We start from the raw sequence: 14,709 nt of genomic DNA on the forward strand, positions 1-14,709 counted from the left end.
TAAGAATCCTGTGTGATGAAAAGGAAATGACTTGAGCAGGGTGGGGCGAGGGGTGGCCATCCACAATACATGAGGGTACAAAGAATAGATACATTATGGGGGCTCCAGACAGCTGAACAAAGGTTTGTTGGCTGGATGGGGAAAAAAACGCATATGCATAAGCTCAGAGAATTTTCTAACGATGAAAAGCTCTGGCTCCGTGAGTCAGGAAGTGGGCAAGGGAGTGGTCCTGCAGGGCCCAGGACCGGGAACCTTCCTGGTCCTGCCTGGACGCCAGCTGGGCTTCAGTGACTGACCTCCTTAGCATCTGAGGGGAGAAGACGGTCCTGAGTACAGATTCTCATGGCTGTACAGCCGGAAACAACATGTCTCTAAAATAAAAACAGGGATTTTAAAAGTCACATAATCTGTGTAATACAGAAAGACCGACTGATACTGGGATGAGGCCCCTCTCACAATGCTCAAAAATAGTCCGGGCATTAGTCATTTCTGAAATTACATAATGCAGGTCCGTGGCCCATTAATTACGGTTTGAAAATGGCAAGGCTGGCTCCCTGCATCCCATTCCCTTAAATCCCTTTTCCTTGTTCAATTTCTCAAAAAGCTGTTGATACAACTTGGATCACTTACAGCACTTACATTTACAAAGTGTTTTATGGTCAATTGAATTTTATGAATATTTCATAGAGCAGAATCTCACTGCTGGACTAGGACCCAGAAGCAGAGGAAAGGAGGGAGGTCCTCGGAGGTGCCTTCCCAATGTCTGCAGGGGCCTGAGTGACCCTCCGCAGTTTCCACCTTACAAAGGACAGTGGTAAAACCTTTCGTCCTATGTGGTGAAAGAATCATGACATTTACTTTGACCCACATTGCCCCCGGCACTGTTCTGGGTATGAAGCCTACTGGAATGTGGCTTCATGGAGCTTCCTCAGAGTAGAAGATACCACCACCACCACCTAGACACTTAATGACATTATTATGAAACAGCTATCAACATTCTTATTTTTCTAAAGTCAGCAGGGGAAATGCACAAGATAGGTGCATATAAAACTTTGGTAATTACTGATAAATTACATCCAAATAGATGTTACCAACTTGGACTCCCACCAACATCCAAGGGGAATGCCCATTTTCCTACCTGTTCACCAACATGGATATAATCAGTCTTTCTGTGATTTGATCTCTGAGAACTTGCTTTAAAAAAAAATAACATTGCCCTAGCTGGTTTGGCTCAGTGGACAGGGCGTCGGTCACAGACTGAAGGGTCCAGGGATCGATCAAGGGCACATACCTGGGTTGTAGGCTCGATCCCCTGCCTTGGTCAGGGCACGTGGGGGAGGTAACAATTTGATGTGTCTCTCTCACATGGATGTTTCTCTCTGTGTCTCCCTCTCCCTTCCTCTCTCTCTAAAAATCAATGGAAAAAATATTCTCAGGTGAGGATTAACCAACATTTCCTTCTTTTGAAGATGGAACCTTTCCTAGGAAGTAAAGTGTGGTTTGTACCATTTGGGATGGAAGAACCCCTCCCCCTTTGGTTCCTTCCTCCATCGGGAAAAATCTGCTTAAAGGGCACTGTACCACCAGAGTCACTAATACAGTCAATATGCTGCCAACAGAAGTGGGATTTAGAGTCTAGGAGAGTGGAGAGAATACAGAAGTCATTTTGAAAAAAAGCATGGGATAGAAGAAATAGCTCACTTGGAAGGCTGATCTTTTGGGACAATTACATTTCAGACAGACAATGACCTAAGAGAGTATAAAAAGATGCCAATGCGCACGTCTGCTATTTAGAAACCAGCACAGAAATTGTGTGGGCAAGACTCTGATGGTACAATGCCCTTTAAGCAGTGTTGTTGTTTCCAACGGAGGAAGGAACCAAAGGAGGAGGGATTCTTCCATCCCAAATGATACAAGCCACACTTTACTTCCTAGGAAAGGTCCAGTCCTCAAAAAAGGCAAATGTTGAGCTGTTTTAAAACATCCCAAAGGATATAAGACTATAATAAAACAAACTGATTTGTTAATAAACTTCACTTAATTATTAATTGGAATGTAAATCATCATTTCTGAAAAACACTTTGACATTTTTAAGACTATAATTCTATTTCTAACTACCACTAAGGTAAGAATTCTAATTATGAAAACAGCGTTATGCAAAAATATATATACTCCACGGTGTCTATATATATAAAAGGATAAGATGCAAAGTGTCCCCTTGGGAGTTCGACCAGGAATTCAATTGCTCACTATGATGTGCGCTGACCACCAGGGGGTGACACAAAATGAAGGAAGGCCCCAGCCGGCAGCCAGAAGGCCCTGATCGACCCTGATCTCCAGCTAGGCCTAGGAACTCTACCTGTGCACGAATTTTGTGCACCGGGACTCTAGTTATCTATACTAGCAAAACACTGGAAACAGGAAAAGAAGACTTCTACCCAATAAAAGAAAGATGAGTCAATAAACCAGAAAAACCTCCATCTTGCAGAATATTACACTGCCTTCAAAATGATGTTTCAAGGTTCACATACTTGTCTCAGTAATGCATTACTGGGAATCTATTTTTTAAAAATCCTCACCCAATTATATGTTTTATTGATTTTTTTCTTTTTTCAAGAGAGAGTGAGAGAGAAAGTGAAAGAGAAAGAGAGAGAAACATCAACCAGTTGCCTCCCATATGCACCTGACCGTAAATCGAACCTGCAACCTTTTGGTGTATGGGACGCTGCTCCAACCAACTGAGCAACCCAGCCAGAGCTCAGGAAATCTATTTTAAAGAAATAATCCAAAAACACAGGAAACTTATGTTTGAACAAATGGAAAAAGATAAAAAAAGAATAAAATGGCAACAAATACATATTTATCAACAACTGAATCTAAAAATCAAAATAAATGAGCAAGAAATCTAATGAACAAAATAAACTGATGAACAAAATAGATCCAGAGACATAGAAGCATGGAATAGACTGTTGAATCTCAGAGAGAAGGCAGGTGGCTGGGGGGGAGAGATTAACTAAAGAACTTATATGCATATATGCATAACCCATGGATACAGACAATAGTGTGTATGTGTGCGTGGGGGGGGTGTGTCAATGGGGTAAAAGAAAGGGGGACAGCTGTAATACTTTCAAAAATAAAGATATTTTTTAAAAAAATAGAATGTGCAGTTTAAGTATTTGGCTATATATTAAATATTCAATATTAAGGACTAAATTAGCAAATTATGGTAAATAACAAAATGCAACATTATACAGCTTTTAAATGACTATTATGAAAGATATGTAGGAACAGGAAACAGCTTATGAGACTGTTCCATGAAAAAAGTAAAATATGAAAATACACTAATTATAATTGATAAAATATATACATATGTAGATGATAATTTGCAAAAATAAGTTATTAAGAGTAGAATTATGTATTATTTTAAAAAATTCTTTAATATAACAGCATTTTCCTTTTTAAAGTCTATGGCCCTGGCCCTGAACAGTGGTTAGAGCATCAGCCCACAGATAGAAAGGTCATCAGTTTGATTCCTGCTCAAGGACATGTACCTGGGTTGCAGGTTCAATTTCTGGCCCTGGTGGGGGTGCATGCAGGAAGCAACCTTTCTTACATCCATGTTTCTTTCTCCCTCTCTCTTTTTCTCTCACTCTCTCTCCCACTTCCTCTTCCACTCTCTAAAATTCAATGGAGCCCTAGCCAGTTTGGCCCTGTGGATAGAGTGTCAGCCTGTGAACTGAATGGTCCCGGGTTTGATTCCAGTCAAGGGTACATGCCTGGCCCGATCCCTGCAGGGGATCCTGGCAGTCGGACATCCCGAGGGGTCCCTGATTGGAGAGGGTGCAGGCCAGGCTGAGGGACCCCTCCCCCCCCCCGTGCACGAATTTCGTGAACCAGGCCTCTAGTCTATACTAATAAAAGCATAATATGCTAATTAGACTAGACAGCTGGATGACATTTCGGACAAAGCCATGGCAGTGGGGGCTGAGGCAGAGGCAGTTAGGGGCGATCAGGCAGGCAGATGAACAGTTAGGAGCAATCAGGCAGGCAGAAGCGGTTAGGGGTGATCAGGCAGGCAGGAGAGTAGTTAGGGCGAGGAGACAGGTAGGCAGGTGAGCAGGCAGGTGAGCAGTCAGGGGCAATTAGGCAGGCAGGCGAGTGGTTAGGAGCGATCAGACAGGCAGGGGAGTGGTTAGGGGTGATGAGGTAGGCAGGCAGGCAGAGTGATTGGGGCAATCAGGCAGGCAAGCGGTTAGGAGCCAGTGGTCCCAGATTGTGAGAGGGTGCAGGCTGGGCTGAGGGACACCCCCAACCCCCGTGTATGATTTTTGTGCACTGGGCCTCTAGTGAAAAATAAAATGCAATGGCCAAAACCGGTTTGGCTCAGTGGATAGAGCATCGGCCTGCGGACTGAAGGGTCCCGGGTTCGATTCCGGTCGGGGGCATGTCCCTAGGTTGCGGGCACATCCCTAGTGGGAGATGTGCAGAAGGCAGCTGATCGATGTTTCTCTCTCATCGATGTTTCCAACTCTCTATCTCTCTCCCTTCCTCTCTGTGAAAAATCAATAAAATATATTTTAAAAAAAAATTAAAAAAAATAAAATTCAATGAAAAAAATAGCCTTAGGTGAGGATTCAAAAGAAATAAATAAAAGTCTATTAAAATGTTCTTTTCCAAGAATATCTGTACATTGTTTTACCCTATCTAAAACAGCTTATAACCATTCCAAGAATCAACTTCTTGAGTACAAAAAGTCTGGCAAAACATCAGGGCCGTCTGGCTCCCCACAACCAGTGGAGTACTGCACCAGTGGAGTGCAGTACTTCACTCCAACTCCTCGGATAGTTTCCGTTTCACTGTTAGTGAAGTGCACAGGGACACAACCTTCCTGGAGGACAATCTGGCAGTACCTATTACACTATAAACGTCCACTCCTTTTGAGCATTTCCCACCTGGGAATTTGTCCTACAAAAACATTCCACACATGTGCAAATGTAAAGGCAACAAGAACGAACAGCAAGTCTACTTAGGGGTGGCCTCCTCTGGGAGGGGCGGTTTCATTTTAAAAAGCTACAGAGAGAGAGACCTAGAGTGAAGAACCCATGCAGCTTTGATTTGTTGCCCAGTTTACTATTTCCTTTGATGTCTTTATTTCTGGCAACTGACCAGAAACAAGGGTGCTGATTCAACTCTCCACGTTCCAATCACATGCATGCCAGTACAGATGCTAACACACAGAGCCAATTGAAATAAACACGTTTTAGATCGTTCTCTCTTTTGCTCCCAGCTTCACAAACAGAATTTAGAATGTGGCAACTCATTTTGAAAACAGTCATGGAATGAGAGCCACATGTGTACAGCTCTCAAATTGATGCTTAAATTTAGGGTCAATTTCCTTTAAAAGTTCATGTTTACATAGAGAGGCTTGGGATTGTTGCTTTTTGACAATTTATAGATGAGACAATTATCTGATTTTTGCAAGGTCTCTCTTTATGGTTCACTCAAAGTACAAAAACTCTGACCAGGTAAACAATACAGGGTAAGTCTGTAGGTTGTAATGGAGCCAGAGGAAAAGCACAAATAACCTCAAGCCGAATAACACTTTAGTGGACACATTTCAGATTAAAAAAGAGAGAGAGAAATCTACAAGTTATTAATATTAGAGTTCCTCAGATGATAATATCCTTGTGAAGCCTGATGATATCTGTTTGTGGACCACTGTATATTCCGTGTCCCTATCTCAAACTAATGATAGCGTTAGAGGTGTGAAGAAAGCAGACAGAAGAAGTTGGGTGAGCTGTGCAGTATCACAGTGTGGGCTCCTTGGAGAAGTCTGACACATCCGTGCCACCTCTGGCACCCCCTTTCTCTCCTGCATTCCAAATTACAAGCTGTCCATTTTGAGCTTGGAGTTTCACTGTTAACTGGACTGACATTTCTTTAGAAAACAAAATTTAAAAAAAAAAACCCACACTGGTAATATGAGGTGTTACTTTACAAATAACATTACTGCACTTGATTAATCAACACTACACCTTTGGCACACAGACATTTTCTGGTGAGACTTAACACTGGGCAACCTCTAAAAGATAAGAATGACGATGAGATTTAAAAAGGGGAGAAAAACCCAAAAGCTATCCCTTTAAAGTAATGGTTTTTTAAAAATATATTTTATTGATTTTTTACAGAGAAGAAGGGAAAGGGATGGAGAGTTAGAAACATCGATGAGAGAGAGCGATCAGCTGCCTCCTGCATGCCCTCCAGTGGGGATGTGCCCGCAACCAAGGTACATGCCCTTGACCGGAATAGAACCTGGGACCCTTCAGTCCGCAGGCCTATGCTCTATCCACTGAGCCAAACCGGTTCAGCTAAAGTAATGTTTTAAAAGATGTCAGAGACACGCATTTTGATAAATTCTCTAGACCAGCCGTGGGCAAACCACAGCCCGTGGGCCGGATCCGGCCCATTTGAAATGAATAAAACTATTGAAAAAAAAGACCATACACTTTTATGTAATGATGTTTACTTTGAATTTATATTAGTTCACACAAACACTCCATCCATGCTTTTGTTCCGGCCCTCCGGTCCAGTTTAAGAACCCATTGTGGCCCTTGAGTCAAAAAGTTTGCCCACCCCTGCTCTAGACCCACAGCAATGATTACAGAAATACAGGGAGGAAAAACTTGTAATATGTATAAGCTTGAACTTTAGGATGCCGGGTTAGGAAAAAACCCAGTTATGTCTTATTTACAGAAACTATTAAATACAAAGAAGAACAAGCAGTGCACAATGACAACACAGCGCAAAGGCAGGGACTTCGGGGACGGATGGGAGGTCAGGGAGCAGGCAATGGCCTCTCTTCCTAGGGCTTTTCCTCACCAGCTGTGACCCAGAGACCTTCTCAAAGGGCGGAAGCTGAGTCACATGCGGCTCTTTGGTCCCTTGAGTGTGGCTCTTCCACAAAATACCGATACACAGCAAGTTGGCCTGAGCAATCAGCAGACCTGGGGCAGAGGACTGAAGCACTTCCTCTGCTCTTCGGAGGTAGGCCCTGAGGCCCGCAGCATCAAACGCAATCTGCCGTGGCCTGCAGAGGAACCCCCACAGCACAGCCGAGGAGCCAGCAGCGGGGAGACCTAGTCACACACTGTGATGGTGGCAGCAACATGGCCCTCACGTCAAAACCTGGAGCCGGGGTGTATCGGCACCTATCACTCTGAGGTTTTCTAGAAGAATGCACAGGCGACACATTCACACACCTGGCACAGGATATCCTGAGGGGGTCTGGTAAAGGACCTAGCACATTTTTGACAGGTACACAGAGGAGCAGAAATGTTGCCAAGGAGAAGGGAAGACCTGGGGAGCGCAAAGACCTCCAGTTACCCCTCGCTCCTCTGTGGGTCTTCCTCACCGTTGGGCACCTACAATGAATTCACTACCTCTGGGCAGAATCACAGTTACCTAGAATCCGACTGCATGAGGTTGTTCTGGAACTTTAAGTAATAAATATGTACATATACATGTGTGCAGTTATATTTGTGCACGTGGAGATGGGAGGAAGGAAGGGCTGCAGGGGGAGAAGGATATTCCGCATTTGAAAAAACACGTGGAACTACATGACCTCTTAGCTAGTCCATTATCAACGGGATCCTCCGCAAACTTCTATACATTACCTTGAAAGAAAAGTCTTCCATGAGACTATTCCAATAGGCACTGTGTTCTGTGCAATAGACTCTCTTGGGTGAAACTAATTTTACTACAAGAAAATTCCTATAAAAACTAATTGACAAAGGAAAGAATTGAGATTTATCCTATTAAAAACTGCTGAAACCAGTTTGGCTCAGTGGATAGAGCGTCGGCCTGCGAACTAAAAGGTCCCAGGTTCGATTCCGGTCAAGGGCATGTACCTGGGTTGCGGGCACATCTCCAGTGGGGGATGTGCAGGAGGCAGCTGGTCGATGTTTCTCTCTCATCGATGTTTCTAACTCTCTATCTCTCTCCCTTCCTCTCTGTAAAAAATCAATAAAATATATTTTTTAAAAAACTGTAACACGCCGAAACCAGTTTGGCTCAGTGGATAGAGCGTCGGCCTGCGGACTGAAAGGTCCCAGGTTCGATTCCGGTCAGGGGCATGTGCCTGGGTTGCGGGCACATCCCCAGTGGGGGATGTGCAGGAGGCGGCTGATCGATGTTTCTCTCTCATCAATGTTTCTAACTATCTCTCTCCCTTCTTCTCTGTAAAAAATCAATAAAATATATTTTAAAAAAAACAAAAAAAACCTGTAACACTAGTAAGCCAAATAGTACATGAGATAAAGTTTCTCTTTACATTTCAGCTAATAAAGAAAGAAGAAATGATACAATCAAAGCATCCATTCAGCAATATCCAATGGTCTGATGCAGTGGTCGGCAAACTGCGGCTCAGCAAACTGAGGCTCACGAGTCACATGCAGCTCTTTGGTTCCTTGAGTGTGGCTCTTCCACAAAATACCGACTTCTGCGCATGGGCCACGAAGTTTCAATCACACTGTACGTGCGCGCCCGCACATGGTATTTTGTGGAAGAGCCACACTCAAGGGGCCAAAGAGCCGCATGTGGCTTGCAAGCCGTGGTTTGCCGACCACACGTCTGATGGATCTAGACACTAAACATCAATAGCTGCTAATAAAGAGAAACAACCAGACAGTACATGCCTCCTGATGAAGGAACACACCACCATTTACGAAGCCGTCATGTCAAAATAAATTGAACCTGAACGTGATCAAGCTTTGAGACCCAACTGCCAATTTACAAGAAATACTGAGGACATCAAAATATGTGAAATGACACCACAAGGATACAGCCAGCAAAATCCAAACGGTGTAAAACTCTACAGGACAAAGAACCTGGATTCATCAAAAAAGCTCACAAGGAAAGAGAGATAAAAAGAAACTTAAGAATCATACTGACTGCCCTGACCGGTTTGGCTCAGTGGATAGAGCATCGGCGTGTGGACTGAAGGGTCCCAGGTTGGATTCCGGTCAAGGGCATGTACCTTGGTTGCCAGCACATCCCCAGTAGGGAGTGTGCAGGAGGCAGCTGATCGATGTTTCTCTCTCATCAATGTTTCTAACGCTCTATCCCTCTCCCTTCCTCTCTGTAAAAAAATCAATAAAAATATTTAAAAAAATCATACTGACCAATCCAATCGGTGGATATTATTTAAATTCTTATTCAAAATAAAATGTTTTAAATTCCTATAGATATTAGAAATTTGAATACTGACTATATTTGATGTTATTAAAGAATTGTTATTTTTCAAATGTGATAAATGGTAATGTGGTGATTTTAGTAAGTCCCTATCTTTTAGAGCCACACACTGAAATATTTAAAGATAAAATAATGCAATGCCTGGGATTCACTTTAAAATAATATGGAAGGAGGGAGTATTTGGGAGGTAGATGAAATAAAATTGACCATTAGTTGAAACTGGGTTATAGGTACAACAAGAGGGCTCATTATATATACTATTTTATCTAGTTTCATTTCTGTTTTAAATTTTTCATAATAAAAGGGTGTGTTTTGTCCTGACCAGTGTGGCTCAGTTGGCTGGGGCATCATCCCATATATCAAAGGGTGACGGGTTCAATTTCCGGTCAGGGCACATACCCAGGTTGCAGGTTTGATACCCAGGGAGGCAGCTGGTTGATGTTTCTCTCTCTCCTTCTCTCTCTCTCCCTCTCTCCCTCCCTCCCTCCTTCTCTCTCCAAAATCAATAAAAATAAACAAAAAATAATACAAATATAAAGGGTGTTTTATAAGGCTCTGGGAGACCACTGAAGGCTTACTAGTAAATCAAAAGATAATCATTGTAAAGACCAACTCCTCTCTGATCATTCAACTGCCATTTATGAGCTTTCTTCAAAATATCATTTAACTCTAAATGACTTTTTCTCTCATATTTTTAATCTAATTCTCTATATGATTATTCAGACTAGGGTGAAAGTTCTGCCAACAAAAACTACAAGCTTACCACAGCCCAGGTCCACGATCGGTGGACCAGGCAGAGTGCTTTTAGTGGGTGGGAAAGACCCAGAAGACAAGAAATAGAAATAATCAGAGTAGTCAGATTTATTATGGACATTAAAGTAAAATGAAACTAGACAAGAGAGCAAAATTCAAGTTACAGATTTTACAAAGGAGGAAAATAACCTAATTTACTATTATTAAAATTTATATATCGTATATCTCAGAGACCCAAGAAAGTAAAAAACAAACACAAAAACAAAACTATTTGAAACAAATAAGGAGCTTAAAAGGCTAAGGACTGAATTGTCTCCCCCAAAAAGATATATAGAAGACCTAAGCCCCAGTACCTCAGAATGTAACCTTATTTCCAATAAGATCTTTATGATATAGTCAAATTAGGGTGGGCCCTGACCCAACATGACTGGTGTCCTTATAAAAGGGGGAAATGGGGACACAGAGACAGACACAGTGAAAACGTCATGTGAAGATGAAGGCAGAGAACAGGCTGATGAGATCTATAAGATAGGGAATAGCAAAGATTTCCAGCAACCACAGACACTTCAAGAAAGGCATAGAAAACCCTCAGAAAGAACCCTGCCTGCTGACACCTTGATCTTGGACTTCAAGCCAAGGGAGCTGTGAGACAATACATTTCTGTTGCTTAAGCCACCCCAGCTTGTGGTACTTTGTTACAGCAACCCTAGCAAACTCATACGGTGGCTATTTACAAAATTAATTCTAAAATTAAGTATCTTTGATTACACCATAAAAAATCAGTCAAAAATATGATAGATGATGCTATTCACAATAACAATTTTTAAATATTTTTATTGATGTTAGAGAGAGGAGGGGAAAGGAAGAGATAAACATCAATGATCGCCTGCAATCTGGGCATGTGCCCTGAGCTGATACTCAACCATTGAGTCATACCAGCCAGGCCAAATAATTTTTTAAAAGTACAACACACCTAGGAATAAATTTATTAAGAAATATATATGTAAAAACTACTGAGGAATGCATGTGAAAGATGAGTTAAACAGGAAGACAAATCTTGTTCTTAGTAAAACTCCTTAAGAGAGTTGTCTATACCTATGGCTCCAATTTCTCTCCTTTTCTCTCTCGAATCCACTCCAATCAGGCGTTCACTCTATTATTCACTACGACTGCTCTCAGCAAGGTCACAGGCGATCTCCACTCCACACTGCTAAACTCCAACGTCACTTCTTAATCCTTGACTAACTTGACATTAGCAGCGTTTGAGAGAGTGACATACACACTCGTAGTTCTCTTCTTATCTTTCCAGCCACTCCCACCTGTAATATTAGGTAACTCGGCCCTTGGGCCTCCTATCAATCTATACTCACTCTCCAGGTGTCTCATGCCTTCTCTTGGCTTCAGTTACTTTCAAGTGCTGATAACTCCAGCATTTGACTTTCCAGCCTGGATTTCTCCTCTAAACTCCAGGCCTCCCTGATCTTGTCTCCTGCTCCTCTCTGTATTGCTCTTACCACAAGGCCTCTCCTGCTGTTCTTTGAAAAATACCAGTGCGTGCTTACCTCAGGACCTTTGCACTTCCTGTTCCCTCTGCCTACTTTCCCCAGACATTCACAGGGCTTGCTTCCTCTTTCCCAGCACTTACCCAAGAGCCTCCACAGTTGAGGCCTTCCTGGCTGCCTTACATTGAACACACAGAAATACTTACATTCCTTTTTTCCTCTTTAGCCTTCCTCTTTAGTACTTTTGACTATCTAATATTTTATATTACACATTTATTTTGTTCATAGTCAGACTCTCCTTTAATACACATCTCCCAAACATACTCTAGAACAGGGGTGGGCAAACTTTTTGACTCGAGGGCCACACTGGGTTCTTAAACTGGACCGGAGGGCCGGAACAAAAGCATGGATGGAGTGTTTGTGTGAACTAATATAAATTCAAAGTAAACATCATTACATAAAAGTGTATGGTCTTTGTTTTCAATAGTTTTATTCATTTCAAATGGGCCGGATCCGGCCCACAGGCCGTAGTTTGCCCACGGCTGGTCTAGATCAAAGTTGTCCAACAGAAATATAACGTACGCCACATATGTAACTTAAAATTTTCTAATAGCCACATTAAACACATTAAAGTAGGGGTCCTCAAACTTTTTAAACAGGAGGCCAGTTCACCGTCCTTCAGACTGTTGGAGGGCTGGACTATACTTTAAAAAAAAAAAAACTATGAACAAATTCCTATGCACACTGCACATATCTTTTTTTTAAGTAAAAAAAAAAAAAAAAAAAAAAAACAGGAACAAATACAGTATTTGTATTTGCATGTGGCCCACGGGCTGTAGTTTGAGGACCCCCGCATTAAAGCAACAAGCGTAACATCTGAATCAGTAGACTGAGTAAAGCACATTGCTCTCCCAAATATGGACAGGCCTAATCCAATCTGGGGAAGGCTGGAATAGAACAAAAGGCTGAGCTACAGGGACTGTGCTCTCTCCCTGATGTCTTCAAGCTGGGACATCAGTCATCTCCTGCTTCAGACCCAGACTGGAACTTGCACCATCGGCTCTTCTGGGTCTCAGGCCTTCAGTCTGCAGATCTCGGGACTTCTCAACCTCTATAATCACATGAGTCAATGCCTTATCAGAAATTTCTCTCTGTGTGTGTGTGTGTGTGTGTGTGTGTGTGTGTACTTTCTATTAGTTCTGTTCCTCTGGAGAAACCTAATACAATTACTATGTGTTAGCTATATGAGAAAAAAAAAGGGTATGCTGTCCAAAAGGGAGTAAATAATTTTTTATTCAATGGAATACTTTATGGCAATTTAATGATAAGGATTAGCAAAAAACTGGCTTGAAAAGATGTCCCAAAGATATTAATTATATATTAATATCAATTAAATATTAATTATATTTATTAATTATATATGTATTATTGTATATTAAAATTATATATATAATTGTGAGAGCAGGTTCCAGAACAGCATGCATAGTATAAAATCACTGATATAAAACCGTGTATTGTGCACGAGAGTGTATAGTATGTGTGTGGAATGGAACAGGATGTTTAGTAAAAGACAATTTATTTTTGAGTGGTGGCATTTGGATGATTTTTACTCTCTTCGAATTCTGTATTTGCATTTTTCTCCAATGAGCTTATTTATCAGGCAAATTAATTACATTATTCTGTTTCATTAAAAAAAAAAGTTCATAGAGGGAAGAAGAGAGCTACAATCCACTGTAGCAGGAAGAGAATTTGGGTAAAGAAAGAGTTTGTGTGGTTGTTGTTTTACAACAGGAGAAATGAGAAAGTTACTGGGGGGAAAAACAGAAGGAAATGAAAGACTGAGCCAGCCAAGCTGGAGTATGCTCAGGGGACCCAGGAATGAATAAGTTGGTTCCTATCCTCAGGCAAGAGAGATAAGGGCCTACAAGGTAAAAAGAATTCCAGATGAGTCACAGGGGAGCTACAGAATGCGGAGGAGCACTGCCACCCGGGAGGGAAAGGAATGCTGGGGGAGATGCCGTCACTTCCAAGGTGGGTTGGGTTCCCCTGCACAGAGACCGGAGGGAAGAACAGTGCTGGCTGCTCAAAGCCTGCCAGGATGCTCACTCAGGGCATAATTTTGGGGTCCAGGGGCAGCAAATGATGAGACAAAAATTAACCTGAAGCTTATGGTAAAGGAGCTTGAAGAGGGTAAGGACTTTGACCAGAACTCAGCAGAAATTTCAGAGCGCTGGGCCGTACACTCACCTGCTCGCAACGGTGCTCAGGACATAGGAGTCAAGTGGCTGCCTGTTGGACTTTCAGACTGAAGGAACTTGACCATGGGGCAGGAAAAGCCCAGAAAAAAAGCTAATGTCACAGAGATGTGAGCTAAAATTGTGAATTTAAATGGTGGCAACAAAAGTGGAGAACGACATGAAACGCACTGTGGTAGCAGCCTGTGTATAGTGGGAAGCAGGCATCTACAACCTCAGGAAACCGATCTGAGATGGCTGTCCGAGGTTCTGCTGTCAATCATTTTGCAATACAAATTTTACTCAAATACCACATTTTATGAACAGGTATTTCCTTTTCTCCTTCTTCAACTTACTTTTGTGCTGGGTACAAGAAAGTGAGGAGATAATAAATTAACAGTCCTAAAGAAAATCCAAAACCTAACAGCTTTAGAGCCTCATTTAAAAAGGACTGAATTTATAAGACTAGAGGCCCATTGCAGGAAGATTCCTGCAAGAATAGGGCTTCCAGTGGCTGGAGCCAAGCAGAGAGGGGAGCGAAACCAGCTGAGGCAGGCTTCGCTCCCACTCCGAGCTGCTCCTGCTGGGTTTCCTCTCCCTCTCCCAGGTGCTGTGGCGGGTTTCCTCTCCCTCTCCCAGGAGCTGTGGCGGGTTTCCTCTCCAGCTCCCAGGCGCTGTGTTGGGTTTCCCCTCCCTCTCCCAGGCGCAGTGGTGGGTTTCCTCTCCCTCTCCCAGGTGCTGTGGCGGGTTTCCCCTCCCACACCCAGCCCCTCCTGCTGGGTTTCTCCTCCTGGGCACAGCCCCTCCTGCTGGGTTTCCCCTCCCACTTCCAGCTCCTCCTGCTGGGTTTCTCCTCCCACTTCCAGCCCCTCCTGCTGGGTTTCCCCTCCCGCTCCCAGCTCCTCCTGCTGGATTTCCCCTCCCACTCCCAGCTCCTCCTGCTGGGTTTCCCCTACCACTCCCAGCCCCTC

General features: G+C 42.8%; 1 protein-coding gene across 2 annotated transcripts in view; it reads right to left on the reverse strand.

The window, feature by feature from the left end:
• Positions 1–14,709, reverse strand: part of ANKRD6 (ankyrin repeat domain 6) — a 166,225-nt gene that overhangs the window by 130,680 nt on the left and 20,836 nt on the right. The window lies entirely within an intron of this gene.

Source organism: Myotis davidii, unplaced genomic scaffold, assembly GCF_000327345.1.
Source record: "Myotis davidii unplaced genomic scaffold, ASM32734v1 scaffold269, whole genome shotgun sequence".
Taxonomy (NCBI): domain Eukaryota; kingdom Metazoa; phylum Chordata; class Mammalia; order Chiroptera; family Vespertilionidae; genus Myotis; species Myotis davidii.